The sequence below is a fragment of the Periophthalmus magnuspinnatus genome, chromosome 9 (genome assembly GCF_009829125.3).
Source record: "Periophthalmus magnuspinnatus isolate fPerMag1 chromosome 9, fPerMag1.2.pri, whole genome shotgun sequence".
In the NCBI taxonomy this organism is placed as follows: Eukaryota; Metazoa; Chordata; class Actinopteri; order Gobiiformes; family Gobiidae; genus Periophthalmus; species Periophthalmus magnuspinnatus.
The window spans coordinates 7741772-7761093 of NC_047134.1; the positions used below are offsets into that span (position 1 = coordinate 7741772).

Here is a 19322-nt window from a genome sequence, read left to right on the forward strand (position 1 = left end):
CTCTACTCTCAGTCCTACACTCTTGCCTATGCATTTCTGTGTTGAGGGGTTGTAAAAGGGATTCAGTTTGGCGTTGTTGAAATAATATATATATATATATATATATATATATATATATATATATATATATATATATATATATATATATATATATATAATAAAGATAGATAGATAAATAAATAAATAAAATAAACAAAAAATGAGACCCCCTAAAGACAAAATGGCTGTACAGGTGGAGGTCATTTTGCTTCCTTCTTAAGACAATATATCAATTGTTTCAGGTTTGGGTGGACGCATAATCAATACTGCTAGAAGGGACAGACAATTCAGCTCCTCTAGGATGGCTTCAATACATAATAATAAATAATAATAATGCATTTTATTTATAAAGCACTCTTCATTCCATAGAATCTCAGAGTGCTACAATAAAACAAGATCTTTAAACCAAAACATCAACAATAAGCTTTTCTAAATATAAAGGTCTTTAGATTCGCTATAAAAAAGCCCAGGCTCGGTATGGCTCTCAGCTGGGCAGGGAGGCAATTCCAGAGTCGTGGTGCAGCTGAACAGAAGGCTCAGTCCCCCGTTGTATGGTGCCACATACATGTCAGTGATTAATTTGCTGTTTCTTCATCTCCAAAGCAGGGAGGAGACTCCAGGAGACAAAGTATGATAGAGGAGATAAACTGTTGAAGATCCTCAACCTAGAGTCCCTATCTGCTATATTATTCAAGGAGGATCAGGATGAGAGTTGCCAGAGCCGTAGGAAACTGGTAGTGAGTGTGTCTGACCAACCATCAGAGAAAGACTTCATGGACTTCACCTAGCCTTTGTTCAGACTCACCTGCGATCTCTCTGGTCTTCTTCTGTCAGGCCAAAGCAGGCACACTATTAGACAACAGTAACATAGATAGCATCTAGTGATCATATGTGAGAATTCAACATGACTGGGTCCATTCTAATTATGAATGGTAGCTTTAAATAATGATTTGGTTACTAATATTTTATTAGGTCTTACTATTGTAATGTTTTTTTTTTTACTATTCCACCCACCTAACTAGGACTACCACAAACTATGATTGCTTTCTATTTATTCAAATTTGTGCAAATAATTTCTTTAATCCAGATTAGCATTATAGTGGTTTTTTTTTATTTTTTTTTTTTAGGTGTTTTAGATGCTACTAAATCAAAACTCTGGCTATTCCAATCCAGGTATTAGTACTACAGAATTAAGGAAAACCATCCCTGCACTTGCCACTCCCCTCTGAAGGTATGTGCTCAGTGGGTAATCTGTGCAAATCTGCGCAAATCTGCGCTAATCTGTGCTAATGCTTCAGAGCTCTCACCTCTGGGAATGTGGGCCACAGCACCAGCTTCTGGAGCAGAGGGAGGGTACAAACAGGTCAGGTACCAAGATCAGGTACCAGCCCAGGTACCAGATTAGCACCAGAAGATGGCTGTGGTCTAACTCATTTCAAGAAAAACTAAAGTAAAAATTAAAAAATGGGCCTGCTTAATACTTACATGGAAGACAGAACAGTAAGTGCCACAGTGGGGAAGCTGTGACTACAATAGTAATTTATCAACACTGAGTATGGAGTGAATAAATAATGCTCCGTAAAGTGGCTTTGAATGTCTGGAAAAGCACTCAGACCAGGGCATTTTTACAACTATAATTTTCATGCTTGGATGTAGATCAACATCATTCTCATGCAGGAAAAGTGACATTTTTGTTTGACCCTTCTTAAAATCAACAGAATCACCAGCCTCGTCAGCCTCTCCATCTCCTCCTCTTCTTCATCACTGCCAGGGTCTTTTGTATCATCCTCTCACATCACCGAAGTTTCCACCTGTGTCTTTGAATGCCAAAGTAAATTGCTGGACAAATATTTAGTTGTGAAATTCTGTCTTGTTGAACATGATTGGTTTGTCTGTACTGTACCCTGAGGCAGTCCTCCTCATTGTTCTCCTTTATAAATCCCTCATAGAATAGGATTCATGTGAGAGAGTGAGAAGTATGTATGCTCCACACAAAAGCCTTTCAGATGTCTCTATTGAGAAGCGCGTGCTGATGGGGCCTTTGTCTCAGCTCTGTACACTGTGGAACTGATCAACCTGAGCAAACGGCTTTGTGCTTCAAGGACACATGCAGCATCAGGTATGTGATCCAACAGAGAGGAGGGTGTGCTAAGACAAGGATGTCCACTGTCCAGTGTCCACACATGCATTAAGTAGCAAAGAGAAGCAAATGTTCAGAGAGAAGAATGTCCAATAACCAGCCAAACATTATGTCTGAATGTAGAAGGGTCTGGAACTAGACTATAATGGGCATTGAACAACAGTCCCAACTTGTGATGGTCTAACACAACCACTGTTTTGTAGCAAATGCAGAACACATCTCCTCTTACTATCCACGTACCATTTAAATAAGAGTTTGGTGCGTCAGTTATTGATTCTGCAAAAATAAGCGCTATTTCTCAGTCCTCTGTGTTATTATTTTATTTATTTTTTATTGTTTGTTTTGACATGAACGGCTCGTGCATTTCTTTGATTGGTTAATCCACCTGTCAGTCAGGTACAGCCTAAATTAGTGAGACTCAATATGGTTCCAGATCAACATGTCTTTGTAAAATTTTGTCAAAGTGTGTGGTTTGGCTGTACAGGCACATGACCTGCCTCCTTTATGGGGACAAATGACTGATCCCCATGTCCTTTATTATTATATCAACAACATGAATTAAAGTTAGGGTTCAGGTTAAGGTTAGGGTTTAGGTTAAGGTTAAGGTTAAGGTTAAGGTTAAGGTTTAGGTTAAGGTTAAGGTTAAGGTTTAGATTAAATTTAAGGTTTAGGTTAAGGCTAGGGTTTAGGTTCAGGTTAGGCTCAGTCTCTAGAGTATTCCATCACAGCACTGGTCTGATGAGTGCTTATGGCTGTATGCACGTGACAGAACAGATATATTTAGTATTTTCAGTATATTTAATATAGTATATGCAGTATATTCAGTATTTTCAGTATACTTAATATAGTATATTCAGTATTTCCAGCAATCCATCAATTTTCTTTCGTTTATCCGGAGCCGGGTCGCGGGGCAGCAGTCTAAGCAGGGACTCCCCCCACCCTAGACACATCCTCCAGCTCCTCCATTGGGACCCCAAGGCATTCCCAGGACAGCCAAAAGACATTGTCCTTCCAGCATGTTCTGGGTCTTCCCCGGGGCCTCCTTCCTGAGGGACATGCCCGGAACACCTCCCCAGGGAGACGTCCATGGGGCATCCAGAACAGATGCCCGAGCCACCTCAGCTGGCTCCTCTCGATGTGGAGGAGCAGCGGCTCTACTTCGAGCTCCTCCCGTGTGACTGAGCTTCTCACCCGATCTCTAAGGGAGCAACCCTCAGGAGGAAACCCATTTTGGCCGCTTGTATCTGTGATCTTGTCCTTTCAGTCATTACCCAAAGCTTATGACCAAAGGTGAGGGTAGGAACGGATCAGTAAATCGAGAGCTTTGCCTTTCGACTCAGCTCCTTCTTTACCATGACAGTCTGATACAGCGACTGCATCACTCCAGCTGCTACTCCGATCTGCCTGCCAGTCTCACACTCCCTCCTTCCCTCACTTGTGAACAAGACCTCGACATACTTGAACTCCTCCACTTGGAGCACCGGTCAGATTCTCCTCTCCAGTGTGATTCCCCTGTGATTGGAGCACACCCTCCAGCCCCCCCTCTTAAACAGAGGGACCACCACCCCGGTCTGCCAGTCCAGACTACTGTCCAGAATACTGTCCCTGACCACTACACGATGTTGCACAGACATGTCAACCAAGACAGCCCCACAACAGAGACTTAAGGTACTCAGGACAGATCTCGTCCAGCCCTGGAGCCTTGCCACCGAGGAGCTTGCCAACCACCTCGGTGACTTCAGCCAGGGTGGAGAACGAGTCCGCCTCCAGGTCGCCAGTCTCTGTTTCCTCCTCGGAAGACGTGACGGTGGGATTGGGGAGATCCCCAAAGTATTCCTTTTACCATCCGACAACATCCCCAGACAAGGTCAGCAGCTCTCCACCCGCACTGTAAACAGTGTTGGTGAAGCACTGCTTACATCTCCTGAGAGGGAAGCAATGCTTGCTAGAACCTCTTTGAGGCTGTCCAATAGTCCTCCTCTATGGCCTCCCCAAACTCCTTCCAACCCAGAGTTTTTGCCAGTGTGACAACATGAGCCGCGGCATACTTGGCCCACCGGTACTCGTCAGCTGCCTCAGGAATCCCATAAACCAACAAGACTCGATAGGGTTCCTTCTTCAGCCTGACAGCATCCTTTACTTCTGGTGCCCACCGCCAGGTTCGGGGTTTGCCACCACGACAAGCAGTGCATATTCAGTATTTCCTGTATATTTAATATAGTATGCAGTGTTCCCTTGTTTATTGTGGGGGTTACGTTCCAAAAATAACCCGCGAATGGGTGAAACCCACGAAGTAGAATTTTTTACAATTATCATATATATTTTAAGGCTGTACAACCCCTCACCACACACTTCATACACTTTTCTCAGACAGGCATTAACATTTTCTCATATTTCTCTCGTGTTTAAACACTCTTAAAATTCAAACCTTCGTAGATAAAAAAAAAAAATAAGCACAGTATTATAGAACAAAACCAAATACTATAATGTACTGTAAATAAAAATGACAGCTTTTAGCAATACTGTAACAAATTTAATTTTAATGATCAACCTACAAGGTTGGACACATAGGTAATGATTATTAGTGACTCACACGTATTTCACAGTTCCTCTAACCATGCCTTTTCATCCTGGCGCTGCTCCACTGTAATGTCTCGTAATGTTCTTTTTCCTGCAGTCACTGATCCACAAATCTAACGCAGACTCCATCCTTAACCTTTTTGCATCCTTGTTAAAACGTATTGCTGCTGTCGTCTTTATGTTATTTTCCTCCATCTTTATGTGACGAACAGAAGATTCATTTATTTCGTAATGGTGCCCTACAGCCGCATAATTTATACCTTCCCTCAGCATGTCATTGCTTAAATAGACCAACACGGCAGGACAGTGAATTAAGTTTATACTTAATTCATCTCATCTCGTGTACGCCCTCTGTGCATTCACTTTTGTTACATTTTTATTGTTGCGCTCCTCAAATGCGCTGTATCACAGCAAAGTAGGAACCAATATTATTATGAAGAAAGTAAATAATGTATCCAACATAATATAATAAATAATATTGATTGTTAAAAACTAATAAACAAAATACAAATGACCCAAATAAATGTTAATACATAAAATAATATACGTCAAATAAATCAAAGGTTACTTAAATTTGGCTGGATGCATTCTGCACTGTACAGGGGACACTGCACGGAGGAGATTGATTGACAAAGGTCTGCAGTCCCTTAGCCAATCAAGACGCAGAACACAATGTGCATTCATACACTGTAAAAAAAAAGTACGTAAAATTGCACACACACAAAAAAATAAAATAAATCTGCAAAAAGCGTGACTGGAAAGGGTGAACCGTGATATAGTGAGGGACCACTATTCAGTATTTTCTTTATATTTAATTAGTATATTCAATATTTCTGTATATTTAATATAGTATATTCAGTATATTCAGTATTTTCCTGTATATTTAATATAGTATATTCAGTACTTTCTGTATATTCAGTGTTTTCAGGATATATAAAATATATACAATAAAAATAAATAAAACATTTTCAATGCTTTGTGCATATTCAGTATTTTCTATATATTTAATATAGTATATTCAGTATATGCATTATTTTCAATATTTTCAGTATATGTATTATTTTCAGTGTATTTATTATTGTATAATCAGTATTTTCTGTATATTTAGAATTTTTTATATATTCAGAATTTTCAGTGTATGGAGTATTTTTAGTATCTATAGAGGAGGAACTTAAGGAATACAAACATAAGGCACGCAGCCATACATTGTGCTCATGCCAAACACGTATCCGTATGGGGTAACTAGAAAAACTACAAGTATGTACCCCGACAAACTCTTTTGTCTGAGTTATCAAGATACTGTGATGATGATGATGATGATATGGAAACTATAGCATCATTTACCATCTTGCCCTTCTTTTATCCCCGTTCTCTTTCCCCCAGCTTTCCTCTTCTCTGTCCCTATCCCTCGCTCCTTTTGTCTCTTACTCCCCAGTTGTGAGTTGGGTGTGGGATTATTGGTTCTACCTACTTCGCTCTATCAGCTGAGCAACAGTGGCTCACTGTTTGTCCCCTGACCCAAAAACTGGCAATTTCAGCTCCCACAGATGAATGATGTCATTATGTCATTGGGCAAGACACTTAGCCCACCTCACACATACATGGTGTATAATTGTGTGTGTGAGAGTGGATGAGTGGTTTCTTGATGTAAGGTGTTTTGAAAATGTGACCATATATATATATATATATATATATATATATATATATATATATATATATATATATATATATATATATATATATATATATATATATATATATATATATATGTGTGTGTGTGGGGGGGTGCGTGTGTATGTATATCAGTCATATATATATATATATATATATATATATATATATATATATATATATATATATATATATATATATATATATATATATATATATATATATATATATATATATATCCAGTATACTTACTATATCCAGTGTATTGATATAGTCAGCTGACCTCTGCAGTCATTATCAGGCTCTGTTTGCTTTGTTAAATCCCAGTGACTTTCCCTTAACTGTGTATCACCGGTAATCAATCCTTCTTATAAGATGGCATTTTTTCTTTTGTGATATTGTGTTCAGGCAATTTTATGGGTGGTCGGCCGTTTGACACTTGAGCTGTCTGGTCACATCGAACACAAAGGATTCTCATCTAAAGATCACATCGGAGCCAAAAGAGGAAATAAACATGAGGTCTAATCATAAAACGTTTAGTGTCAACATTCTGTAGCAAACCACAATAGAACAGTTTACTAAAATAAAGAGAAGCATGTAATACATGACCTCCCATATACCTTTGTGTCAGATGGCCTCCCATCCTTCTATGTCACTGTGTCACATGCCTTTCCATCCTCATGTATTCTTGTTTGTTAGATGCAATCTCGTCCTCCTATATATTTGTGTGTCCGATGCCCTCCTTCCTATATTTCTGTGTATCAGTTGCCCTCCAATAGTCAGATGCCCTCCTGTCCTACTGTATCTTTGTGTTAGATGCCCTCCCAACCACATGTATTATCCATTTGTGTCACTGCAAACTACAACCAGGACTAAACATTTATTCACCAAAGTATGGGAATTGGAATTTATGGTTAATTTAATCTGAAGATTGGTGGTTTGAATCCTGCTCTTGGTGTTAAGATCATTAGTTGAGCAATCAGATCCACTGACCCACAGGTTGGCAACTTGATTCCAGCTCCCACGGATGAATGCATTGTGTCCCTGGGCAAGACGCTTAGATTTTACTGTCACCAGTCAAAATTTTGACACATTTTTCCTTTATGTTTCTTCTTTATTTCCATGGTTGCTTATAGTGTAGATTCTCACTGAAGCATCAAAACTATAAATGACACATATGGAATGTACTAAACAAGAAAATAAACTGCAATTAGCTCAAAAACTTTTAGATCAATAAAAATAAAAATAGCCACCCTTTGCTTTGATCAATGTTTTGCTCTCTTGGCATTTCATGAAAAGGCACAGCTGTGAAATGAAAACCATTTCAGAAGTTTTAATCGAAAAGATCACTGAGAGAAGGCCAAAGCTTTGCAACGCTGTCCACAAACCAAAGGTTGGATACTTGAGAATTTGTATATAAAATATGAAGAAAAAATTATTACATTGTTTTTCTTTACTATTCCATATATCTTACCTCATATATTTGATGTCTTTTGTGTGTATATCACATTTTGAAAGTAGTACTATAGGAAAAAGGAATGAGAGGGTGTGTCCAAACTTTTGACTGGCTGTGTATATTGTTCAAACTGTTTCCAAAACTCACAGCAGGGTGCACATTCATGAAAAAAAAAAAAAAAAAAAAAAAAAAAAAAAAGATGATGATGAAAAAGAGTTTTTTTTTTTTTTGACAAAGTTAGATGATCCTTCTGGGAGTTTAGTAAATGAACAGTATGAATGTTATGTTAGATTTTGACACTGGATTTGTCATAGTTATTTATAAAATTACAGCACAGACCAGTAGGCTTTGCTAGTAGGCATAATTTCTTTCTCGGCCAGCTATAGTCTTCAGCGATAGTCTTTAGAGAGTGTTACGATGTCACATGAACCATTGTTTGGTGGTTGTGGGGGCCCTTCAGTCTCTCAGGCCCCTCAATGCACCAAGTTCTTTCCTTGTGTCCTTTTAAAACAGATCTATTCTACAAAATCTTTGTCGTTTTGATTGTTTGTGGAGTTATTTGTGCTTGTTGGAGCAATCTTTAATTGCTTATTTTCAAGATGCCATTTTACACTTGTAATGCACTTTACAGGCTTGTCAAAGCCTCTCAAAGCGCTACACTATAGTCATTATTCATTCATTTCCACACTTGGTGATGGTAAGCTACTATTGTAGCACTGGAGCAGACTGACAGAAGTGAGGCTGCCAGTCTGTGCCATCAGCCCCTCCGACCACCACCTATCATTTGAGCACACACCACTTTCATACTAGGCAATGTGGGTGAAGTGTCTTGCCTAAGGACACAAGGAAAGAACTTGGTCCGAGCGGGACTTGATCCTCCGACCTTCAGGTTGGGGGACCAGCACTCTAACCACTGAGCCACTGTCACCCCATTTTGCTGATCTACAAAGGCTCACTGTGACGTACTTACTTTATTCTCCAATAAAATTTTCTTAATCAAAGATAAGTGCAGGATTCATCAGGGTTGTGTAATCATTTTGGTACAAATGAAAAAAAATCTACTGCCCGCTAGTGTGATTTGCAACTATCCATAGGATAGTTACTAAACAAGATATGAAAAATTCCCTCTGTATTTTTTGTATAAAATATGTCCAAAATGAAGCAAGAAATCCAAACCTGGTTATCTCTATGTCCCTAATATGGGAAAATCTTAAAGTTCCTGTACAAAAGATTTTTCCATTTATTTGAGCAAAATTTGTTTTGCCCCACACCAAATATATTGAGTAAGCATCTTTTGAGGACAAATATGTTTGCTGCATACTGTCTGCATCTATAAAGTGTTGTATTGTCTGATAATCAGGAAGTGCATAGTAGCATGCTAGTTGTTGATGGCAAAACTCCGTTCTAGTCCTGAAAGTTGTGAAATGTGCTTGTGAACTCAAGTATCCAAAAATTATACTGGTAAATGGTAAGTAAGAGTAATATTTCTTCAAAAATAATACTACTGAAGTAGAAGTACAAAGTAGTGGTCCAAGAAATTACTCAAGCAAGAATGAAAAATTATTTGGTGAATTTGTACTCAAGTAAAAGCAACTTAAAGAGTAACAGTCATCTAAGATCTAAGATGATTTATAACTCGAAGTGTATGTAAATGGAAGAACAAAACATAAATAATGCACTAAATGTGGTATTTTCAAAGGGTAAGCAAAAAAATCTGACAAACTATCATATCTGAAGTAGCTGCAATCTCTGATAATGCTTAGAATGCTTGGAAAGTGTTAGGAAATTTGAGGAGAACTTTAGACATTGCAAACTGTTTAAAATAAACTAGTTCTGCTTTTCTTGTTTTTAAGCCGGTAAAAATCTGGTGGAGCAACTTTAAGTACACCTGTCTGGGGCCTAGATGGTTTTTAGTGTGTCACCCGTAGAACTGTCCACGATGTCATGGCAATCTTACGATGAAGTGTCAATCAAACAGGAATGACAGCCTGCCTTTCAATAGCAGCAGCAGTTGCCCATTGTTAGCGTGCGTTTGTGAATCAATGTTCCATATGTTAGCGTGTTGTCTGTGTACTTGGTGATTAGCCTGCTCCACGCTACGCCCGCTTCTCCATTGATTGCGCTGCATTCTTATCCCACGTTTGTGCACTTAACATTTTTGCCGTGCCGGGCTGCTCCTGCCCCCCTCCCTCCAGTGCATGGAACCAGCGGGGGGGCTCCTGAGTGCCACCTGCCCCTCCCTCTTGTACAACCAGAGCCAGTTCATACATGTACAGAAAGGTCAGGCTGCATCGATATGGGGAGGGGGGTAGGTGAGCACGAGCCCTGGAAAAAGGCTCTTTGACTGTGCTGAGATGAACAGGACAGAGACATAATGGAGATGCCAAAAGGAGCCTCTTGATGCAGAGGTGAGGCCCCATTTATTGCAATTTTACTTTTCCTTAATCTGTGGATTATATGAACTGGTTGCAACCTGTGCGCTCGAAAAAAAAAACAAAACGTTTTAAATGTGTTTGAATGTTCATCCATTTACAAACTGAATACTGTGCATTGTAAATATTGTAAATGTCTGTCTGTTCACTGTAAATAACACAATAAGCACTACACTACACTTTGTCAGTCTCATTAAATAACCCATTTTCCTCTGAGTTGAACCAAGGTCTACTTCACTAGCCTGCTAATTCCTGTTACTGCTACTGCTACTATTACTGCCACTACTTTTGCCAAATATTTCTGATACATGCTGCAGTATTGTGCATGCTACATAAACTTGGCAAGCTGGCAAAGGGGAATTGGGTTGTGTTTAATGTGATTTTTTGTTTGGCTGAGGGCATAACAGAGGCAGTAAGGGATGAAATAGTTGACTTCCTGGAAAAATATAGTTAGATTAATAAGAATATGATTATTTCTAAACCATAATCTGAATTTGATGGCTCGCTTGTAGTTGAGTTCACGAGGGGTGCTGCATTGGAAGCATTATATCCAACATTGCCCTACACATTTTATATTTCTGTGGTTTCCACTGTGTATACAGAGCATGTCTCATAAACCTCATACCTTTCTGATTTACAGAACATGGCTAAATTTACTGGTTTAGATTACACAGAAATTTATAAAACTATGATAACTCAGATTGGACTGTCTATCACTGAGCTCCACCCTACTGTTTGTGAGAAGGAAGAACTGCCTAAGCCAAAGTCCGCTGCATTGTTTCTAAGCCATAACCAAGGTGAGGCACACAATCTCCATCTTGGATGCTCATCCATCTGAGGTCCACATTGTGAAAAATGATGAGGGCGCAGCAAATCATCAGAGGCTGAGGGTGTTCCCAGGATGGCTGTCCAGACCTGCACACGAGGCTGATTACGAGACCTGGAGGTCGGGAGTTGACTTGATATTAAAGAATCCATCTGTGTCCAATCTCCAGTGCTTCTGAAGGAATGTCTCCTCCCTCCAGCGACTGATGTGGTGAAGCACCTAAATTCTGACACCTTGCCCACAGTTTATTTGGATACTCTTGATTCTGCATACGGAATTGTTCACGACAGAGACAAACTGTTTGCTAAATTTATGGACATATGTCAAGATGTGGGCGAGAAACCATCTGCCTACCTCCAACGACTCCACGGTGCCCTAAACGCTGCTCCAAAGAGGATAGAAGTTATGGAGTCAGATATCAACTGGCATCTGTTGAACCATCTGTTAAACCATTTGTTGAAGACTCAACCAGGCTGCAAAAGCTATATGAAGCAGCACCTTGGGTCCACCTGCCAGAAACCTCCGCCCATGCCCAGTTTGCTTGTTCTGTCCATGAAGATGGAGAGGCAGTTGCTGCTTTGACCAACATTACACAGCAACTGGCACAACAACTAGCTGACATCAGCAGCATCTAGCCAACTAGCCACTAACCACCACCAGAGCCACGTGGGCAATGCTGCAACTGTGAGGTTGCTGACCCCAGTCTTGGTCACAGCAGGCCGGACCGTTGTCCTGGAGGGCTTTGCCAGGATAAGCTCACCCGGCTGAGATCCAGTGGGCTGTAGTCAAACACCACATCTTTACTTCCTGGATGGATTGTGTGTCCAGAACTACCTCATTATACAACCAACCCATCCATCCATTTTCTTCCACTTATCCGGGGCCCAGTCACGAGGGAAGCAGTCTGAGCAGGGACTCCCAGACTTCCCTCACACTAGACACGTCCTCCAGCTCCTCCGATGGGACCCCAAGGCATTCCCAGGACAGCTGAGAGACATTATCCCTCCAGCATGTCCTGGGTCTTCCCCGGGGCCTCCTCCCAGTGGGACATGCCCGCAACATCTCCCTAGGGAGGCATCCAGGAGGAAGCATCCTGAACAGATGCCCGAGCCACCTCAACTGGCTCCTCTCAACATGGAGGAGCAGTGGCTCTACTTCGAGCTCCTCCTGTGTGACCGAGCTCCTCACCCTATCTCTAACGGAGTGCCCAACCACCCTGTGGAAGAACCCAATTTCGGCTGCTTGTATCTGCGATCTTGTTGTTTTGGTCATTACTTAAAGCTCATGACCATAAGTGAGAGCAGGAATGTAGATTGACCGGTAAATCAAGAGCTATTTGTGGGACCTGCTTGGCATCACCAGGAATCAGAGTCACTCTGTGCTTCCCCAACTGTGGAGGTCCATGAGTGAAGCAGTCGATTAGTTGTCTGTATCGATTAGTTGAACCTACCAACGGCAAAAGATGCCTACGCTCTGCCGAGCCTTGAGGAGTCATTCTTTGCTCTTACTGGCTGCAAATAGTTTACAGCTTTGGATCTGAAGTCTGGGTGTTAACAGATTAAAATGGAAGACACTGACAAGACTAAGACCATTTTCGTTACTCTGCTGGGGTTCTGGGAATGGAATAGTATACCGCAAGGGTAACCAATGCTCTCAGTACATTCCAGAGGCTCCTGGAGAAATATATGGGGGCTCTGAACGTCAAAGAAGTCCTGGTGTTCCTTGAAACTGACCCAGAGAAGATATCCTCTCTTAAATCCTGGCCAGTTATTAGAAACCTCAAGGAGCTATGGTCCTTCTTGGGTTTTGCGGATACTATCTGAGTTTCATCAGAGTTTATGCGACCCTCGTGAAACCACTCAATACCCTTACTCATGGGTATGCACCAGTCCACCAGTCCACCAAAGACAAAAAGCCAGTCATTAACTATCTCGATCCGAAGCAGTCTTTTGGAGAAAGATGGACTCCAGACTGTCACGTTGCTTTTAATGCTGTGATTGAGAAGCTAACATCTGCTCCTTTGCTTGGTTTCATCAATCCCAAGTTGCCTTATATCCTGCACATGGATGCTAGCACCACCCGGATTGGGAGCATCCTCTATCAAGAACAAAATGATCAGCTCTGGGTCATCGCCTATGCAAGCTGATGCTTGTCTCAAAGTGAGTCATGATACTTGCCCCACAAACTTGAGCTTCTCGCCTTGAAATGGAGTGTCACAGAAAAGTCTCAAGACTATATCTATGTTTCAGACTTCACAGTGGTTAAAGACAACAATCCTCTCACTTATGTTCTCACTTCTGCAAAACTTGTCACAAGTTGCCACTAGTCACCGATGGTTAGCTGCATTATCAGCATTCTCATTCAATAGCATGCTGGCAAACACTATTATGATGCTGATGCTTTGTCAAGAAGAGTCCATGCTGACTTTCCTGATGACCTCCGCTCATGAAAAGAGTGGAACCTCAGTCATCAATTAGTAGAGCAACTGTCTGATCCAGGCGAGACTGCAGAAATCCCCCCTGATATTGTCAAAGCCATCTGTCAAAGCAGTCCTGCATGGGCGTTCCACCAGTCCGGATTCATTCAGTCCAATGTCCCTCTGGTCGAATCCCTGACAGTCTCTGTTTAAGTCATGCCATCTGTTTTTTCTAAAGAAGAGTCACACGGCTTACCTGTACTTTCCTTTTTGTAATTCCCTCAAATCAGTGTGTGTCAGAGTGCCAATTCCGCATTTCAAGAACTCATCCACCAACTCAAGACTGGAGAAACGATTCCCTCTGCTGTTCAAGAAGAACTTCCTGAGCTTCCCTTGCTGTTGCAGGAGTAGAATCGATGGGATTTGGAGGATAATGTTCTGTACAGGAGGAGACAGAAAGAAAAAGTTGTCCTGCTGCGGCAACTTTTTTTCTGCCTGAAGATGTAGAGCACTACATCAAAACCTGTGGCCAGATATCTAGGTATTAACAGGCACAAAATTTGCTGTTATAATTCCAACTGCAAACCTGAAGGCAAAAATTGTAGCAAAGTGTGGAATAACTTCATGGTCTATTACACCATACCATCCAAGAGGAAACCCTGTTGAGCGCTTCAATCACACTATATTAAGCATGCTTGAGACACTCAAGAACAAGCCGAAGTCCAAGTGGAAGGAATATATGAAACCACTCGTTCATGCATATACAGTGGGGCAAAAAAAGTATTTAGTCAGCCACCAATTCTCCCACTTAAAAAGATGAGAGAGGACTGTAATTTTCATCATAGGTACACTTCAACTATAAGAGACAAAATGAGAAAAAATCCATAAAATCACATTGTCTGATTTTTAAATAATTTATTTGCAAATTATGGTGGAAAATATGTATTTGGTCAATAACAAAAGTTAATCTCAATAATTGGTTGTATACCCTTTGTTGGCAATGACAGAGGTCAAACGTTTTTTGTAAGTCTCCACAAGGTTTTCACACATTGTTGCTGTAGTTTGGCCCTTTCCTACATGTAGATCTCCTAGAGCAGTGATGTTTCGGAGGTGTCACTAGGCAACACAGACTTTCAACTCCCTTCAAAGATTTTCTATAGGGTTGAGTTCTGGAGACTGGCTAGGCCACTCCAGGACCTTGAAGTGCTTCTTACAAAGCCACTCCTTTATTGCCTGGCATTGTCATGCTGAAAGACCCAGCCACATTTTTATCTTCAATACCCTTGCTGATGGAAGGAGGTTTCCACTCAAAATTTCACGATACATGGCCCCATTCATTCTTTCCTTTACACAGATCAGTCGTCCTGGTCCCTTTGCAGAAAAACAGCCCCAAAGCATGATGTTTCCACCCTCATGCTTCACAGTAGGTATGGTGTTCTTTGGATGCAACTCAGGATTCTTTCTCCTCCAAATACAACAAGTTGAGTTTTTACCAAAAAGTTCTATTTTGGTTTCATCTGACCATATGACATTCTCCCAATCCTCTTCTGGATCATGCAAATGCTCTCTAGCAAACTTCAGACGGGCCTGGACATGTACTGGCTTAAGCAGGAGGACACGCCTAACTCTGATTTGAGTCCCTGGTGGCGTAGTGTGATGCTAATGGTAGCCTTTGTTTCTTTGGTCCCAGCTCTCTGCAAGTCATTCACTAGGTCCACCCGTATGGTTCTGGAATTTTTGCTCACCTTGTAATCTTGCCATCATTTTGACCCCGCGGGGTGAGATCTTGCGTGGGGCCCCAGATAATAATTGTTCCCACAGTTTATTTCTTCACACCAAGAAACCTTGCTTGTTTGTAGGTGGCCAAATACTTTTACCAAGGGATTTACCAATTAATTAATTAAAAATCCTACAATGTGATTTCCTGGATTCTTTTCCCCATTCTGTCTCTCATAGTTGAAGTGCACCTATGATGAAAATTACAGGCCTCTCTTCTTTTTTAAGTGGGAGAACTTGCACAATTGGTGGTTGACTAAATACTTTTTTGCCCCACTGTAACTGCACACGAAATGAGGTGACGGGGTTCACACCCTATTAACTCCTGTTTGAATGATCCCCACAACTTCAAGTTGATCTGGGTTTTGGTTTGCCAGTGCATGAATTACCTTCTCCAATCACAGTCTAAAAGCACGTCTCGAAGAGAGTTACAAGCTTGCTTCCCAGAATGCCCAGAAATCTGCTCAATACAATAAAAGCCGCTTCGATCAGCGTGTAAAACCTGCCAGCTTAGAAGTTGGCTATAGTGTTCTTGTTTGTAATGTCCATATGAACAATATTCAATGTTTGTAAAGCACAAGCTCGAGGACAAGTGGGAACAAGAGGGTTATGAGGTTATTCAACATGCCGGAGATCTCCCAATCTATGTTGTGAAACCTGAGACCAGGGATTGTCTTCCTCACTTGCTCCACCGCAATCTCTTCCTGCCATTTGAGTTTCTGCTAGGCTGTACTACTGAAGACTTCACAGAACCTGTTCTGCTCACAGACAACACATTCGTAGTCAGAGTTGACATGTAAACCCTGTTGATCTTGTCCTGGAGGACAGAAATGAAGCAGATGCTGAATTTGCTATCGTTGAATGTTCTCCTCAGCTCCCGATGACCTTCCGTGTGGAACAAGGCAGTGAACACAAGCAGATACCAAAAAACAATGCCACTGATTCACCAACTTCACTGCTCTGAAGCTTCTAAATTCCCCTCAACTGCACCACCATCTGAGAACCACTTATCTGGAAATGGAAAATCCATCCAATAGCCAGTCGCTGCTGAAGGTCCATTGATGCCCAGCTGTGATGAGTCAGACATTCCTGGAGAAGATGACAATCCTGAAAGTAACCTACCCAAACCTACTTGTGGAAAGAGAAATCCTGACCAATGTACCTGAACAGTGTCCACCTGATGCTGAACTACACCTGGAATTCAATGATGCTGAGCCGATCCAATCTGACTCATCTAAGGGTGATGAAGGACCTAGATGTACGTGGCGTCATCGCCAACCGTCTTAACGTCTTCAGTATTTGACATTAGGAAACCCGTTAATATCAGTTGTTTAAAGCTTGTTTTGTTTAAAGCTTGTCTTATTCCAAAGCCTTTAGTTGTGCCGCGGCAGCAGACTCTGCTAGACCCTACAGCAACAGGGATGTGCATGATCTAAAGGGGGGGGTAACTGAGGTATTTTTCTCGCTCGTGTCTGTTTGGCGTGAACTCTGTGGATTATATGAATTGGTTGCGGCCTGTGTGCTCAGAAAGAAAGGACTATTTAAACACATTTGAACGTTCATTTCATCCATTTAGAAACTGAATACTGTCAAGTGTGCATTGTAAATATTGTAAATAATGCCTGTTTGTTCACTGTAAATAACACCATGACTAAGCACTGTCTCTTAAATACCCCATTTTCCTCTGAGCTGAACCAAGGTCTTCTTCACTAGTCTGCTACTACTATTACTGCTACTGCTACTACTTTTGCCAAATATTTCTGATCCACTCTGCAGCACTTTACATGCTACGCAATTCTGATATAATACATGTGTGGAGGCCATGTAAAAATGTACTGTTTGCTGGATGTAGTCCAGGACATAAAAAATATGAAAACAACAGATGGCATCACACAGCCGCAGTTGATATTTCTGGAGTGTACAGAGAGTAAAAAGCAAATTTACACATGCAATCTCAAACATTCGTGACACGCAAATGAAGTGAGTGAATGGGGCTTTAATCTTTGAAGTACGTGGAGTGATGTTAGAGCTCATTCCACAGTCAAGTGTGAGGCTACAGCTCATAGTGTGCTCAGTGTGCTCAGTGTGCTGGAGTAAGGGTGAAGCTAGGAAGGGGCGAGGACCCACACAGAACCACTGACACAGGATTTGGACCTAAGTGACATGCACAAGTGCAAAATACAGGTTAGCTCCAACTGTGCCACAAGTGTTCTTATAATAGCTAATTTTGAATATTGGAGAGAAGCAGCCTATAATCATAATGTATAACTAATAGACAGAAATGAACTACTGTAAAACATGTATTGGTTGATCTTATTTAGCCCAGATTACAGGAAATTACTTCTGTTTTCTTCAAAAATGTCCTGGGGGACCCCAGATCCCCTACTTTAAATGTACCCACTACAAATCAATTAAGAGTTTTTCAGGCATCCTAATAAATGGACTAAAGAGTAAGTATCCAATATTTTGACTATTTATTATTGTGAGTTAGGTCAGCAAGCATCAGAAATCTCTCCTAGAATGCCAAAAAAGCTAGGGCTGGCACTGAGTCAAAGCTACATTTGATTTGAACATGTATACCTTAAATGTAGGAACACAGAAAAGTCAAGACATATGCTTTTTCCGGGTATTGAGTAAGCTATAAACTATAGCATACATAGATCATTATTTATACATTTTGATCGCCGTAAATCTAATTATTGATCTAAACCGGCTTAACAATGAAAACTGGTCCAATGACTTCCTGTTCAGAATTGCTGAGCTGACAACTCCTCTTCATAGAGACATTTGACTGTAATAAGCAGCAGATTTTCATGTACATTTTTTATTGATAAAAATGTAGCATGGGGGGTAGTTGAAAATAGGATTTTTCTGAGCACTCATAAACCTCAAATGAAGGACAGTACATGATTACTCAAACATGGAGGAATCAAAAATACAATTCAGAGTAAGTTAATAATCATGTCATGATGCCTGCAATGTCTGTCCTCCTGTGTTCTTCCCCCTCCCCTACCTGTCTGCCTGGAGCTGAGCGGAGTTCCTCACTCCTCCCGTGCGCACCTGGCAGCCCAATTACCATCACCTACTGCCGAGTATATGAGGGCTCGGCAGAAGACACTCGGAGCCAGATCGTCCGTGTGTCAACGTATATACCTCAGCCTAGCTTTGTATTTGTGTTGCCTGTCCGCCCGTTACTTACCGGATTTCTGCTACCTTCCAGATTCCTGCTCTGGCTCGTCCCTGCTCCTGCCTCCGCGCTCCAGCTCCGGTACAGTCCTCCTCACTGCCTTTCCTCCTGTCCCGTCTTGGCCTCCGGCTTGCTTCCCGTCTCCGGCCCTGTCTCCCGCTCTCTGGACTATGCCTGCTGGGTCTTCCCTGGTCCTGTTCCTGATCCCGTCATGCTCCGGCCCTGGCTGTCTTTGTGCCCGTTCTGGACACCTCTGCCTGGCTTGCTCTGGTCTCATCCTGATCCTGTCCTCGTCTCGGTTCTGGTTTCCCATCCCTGCTCGGCACCACTCCCGTCTGGTTCGCCTCCCGCTCCCTGCTCCCTGTGTGTGTGTTATATGAACTATTAAGACTGAACTTTCACTACCTGTAAATAAAACACTGTAAACCTGTCCCGAGTCCTGCACGTCTTTGGTCTGCTACACCCACAGTTACGACATAATCAGGGTTTTGAAAGTGTATGGAAAAAAAAGACAATATCTCCCCTTGCACATGAATGTAAGTCAATGTGATGTCCCCAAAGAGCCAGTAAACTCACCATGTCCGTATGTGCCCAGCTTGGCCACCTCCAGTCTGGTCTAGTCTGGTCCTGTGTGATCCAGTCTGGTCCAGTCTGGTCTTGGGACAGCTTGTGTGTATGTGGACAATGTCAAGTGTGGACAGTCTGGTCCCATCTGGTCCTATCTGATTTGGTCCTGGGACAGCCTGTAGACCTATGCTGTGTGCTCTTTAGTCTGAAAGATGAATATTTAAAGAGATGA

General features: G+C 41.6%; 1 protein-coding gene across 1 annotated transcript in view; it reads left to right on the forward strand.

Moving 5' to 3' along the window:
* arid3c (AT rich interactive domain 3C (BRIGHT-like)) overlaps window positions 1-19322 on the forward strand; it is a 59864-nt gene that overhangs the window by 17918 nt on the left and 22624 nt on the right. The window lies entirely within an intron of this gene.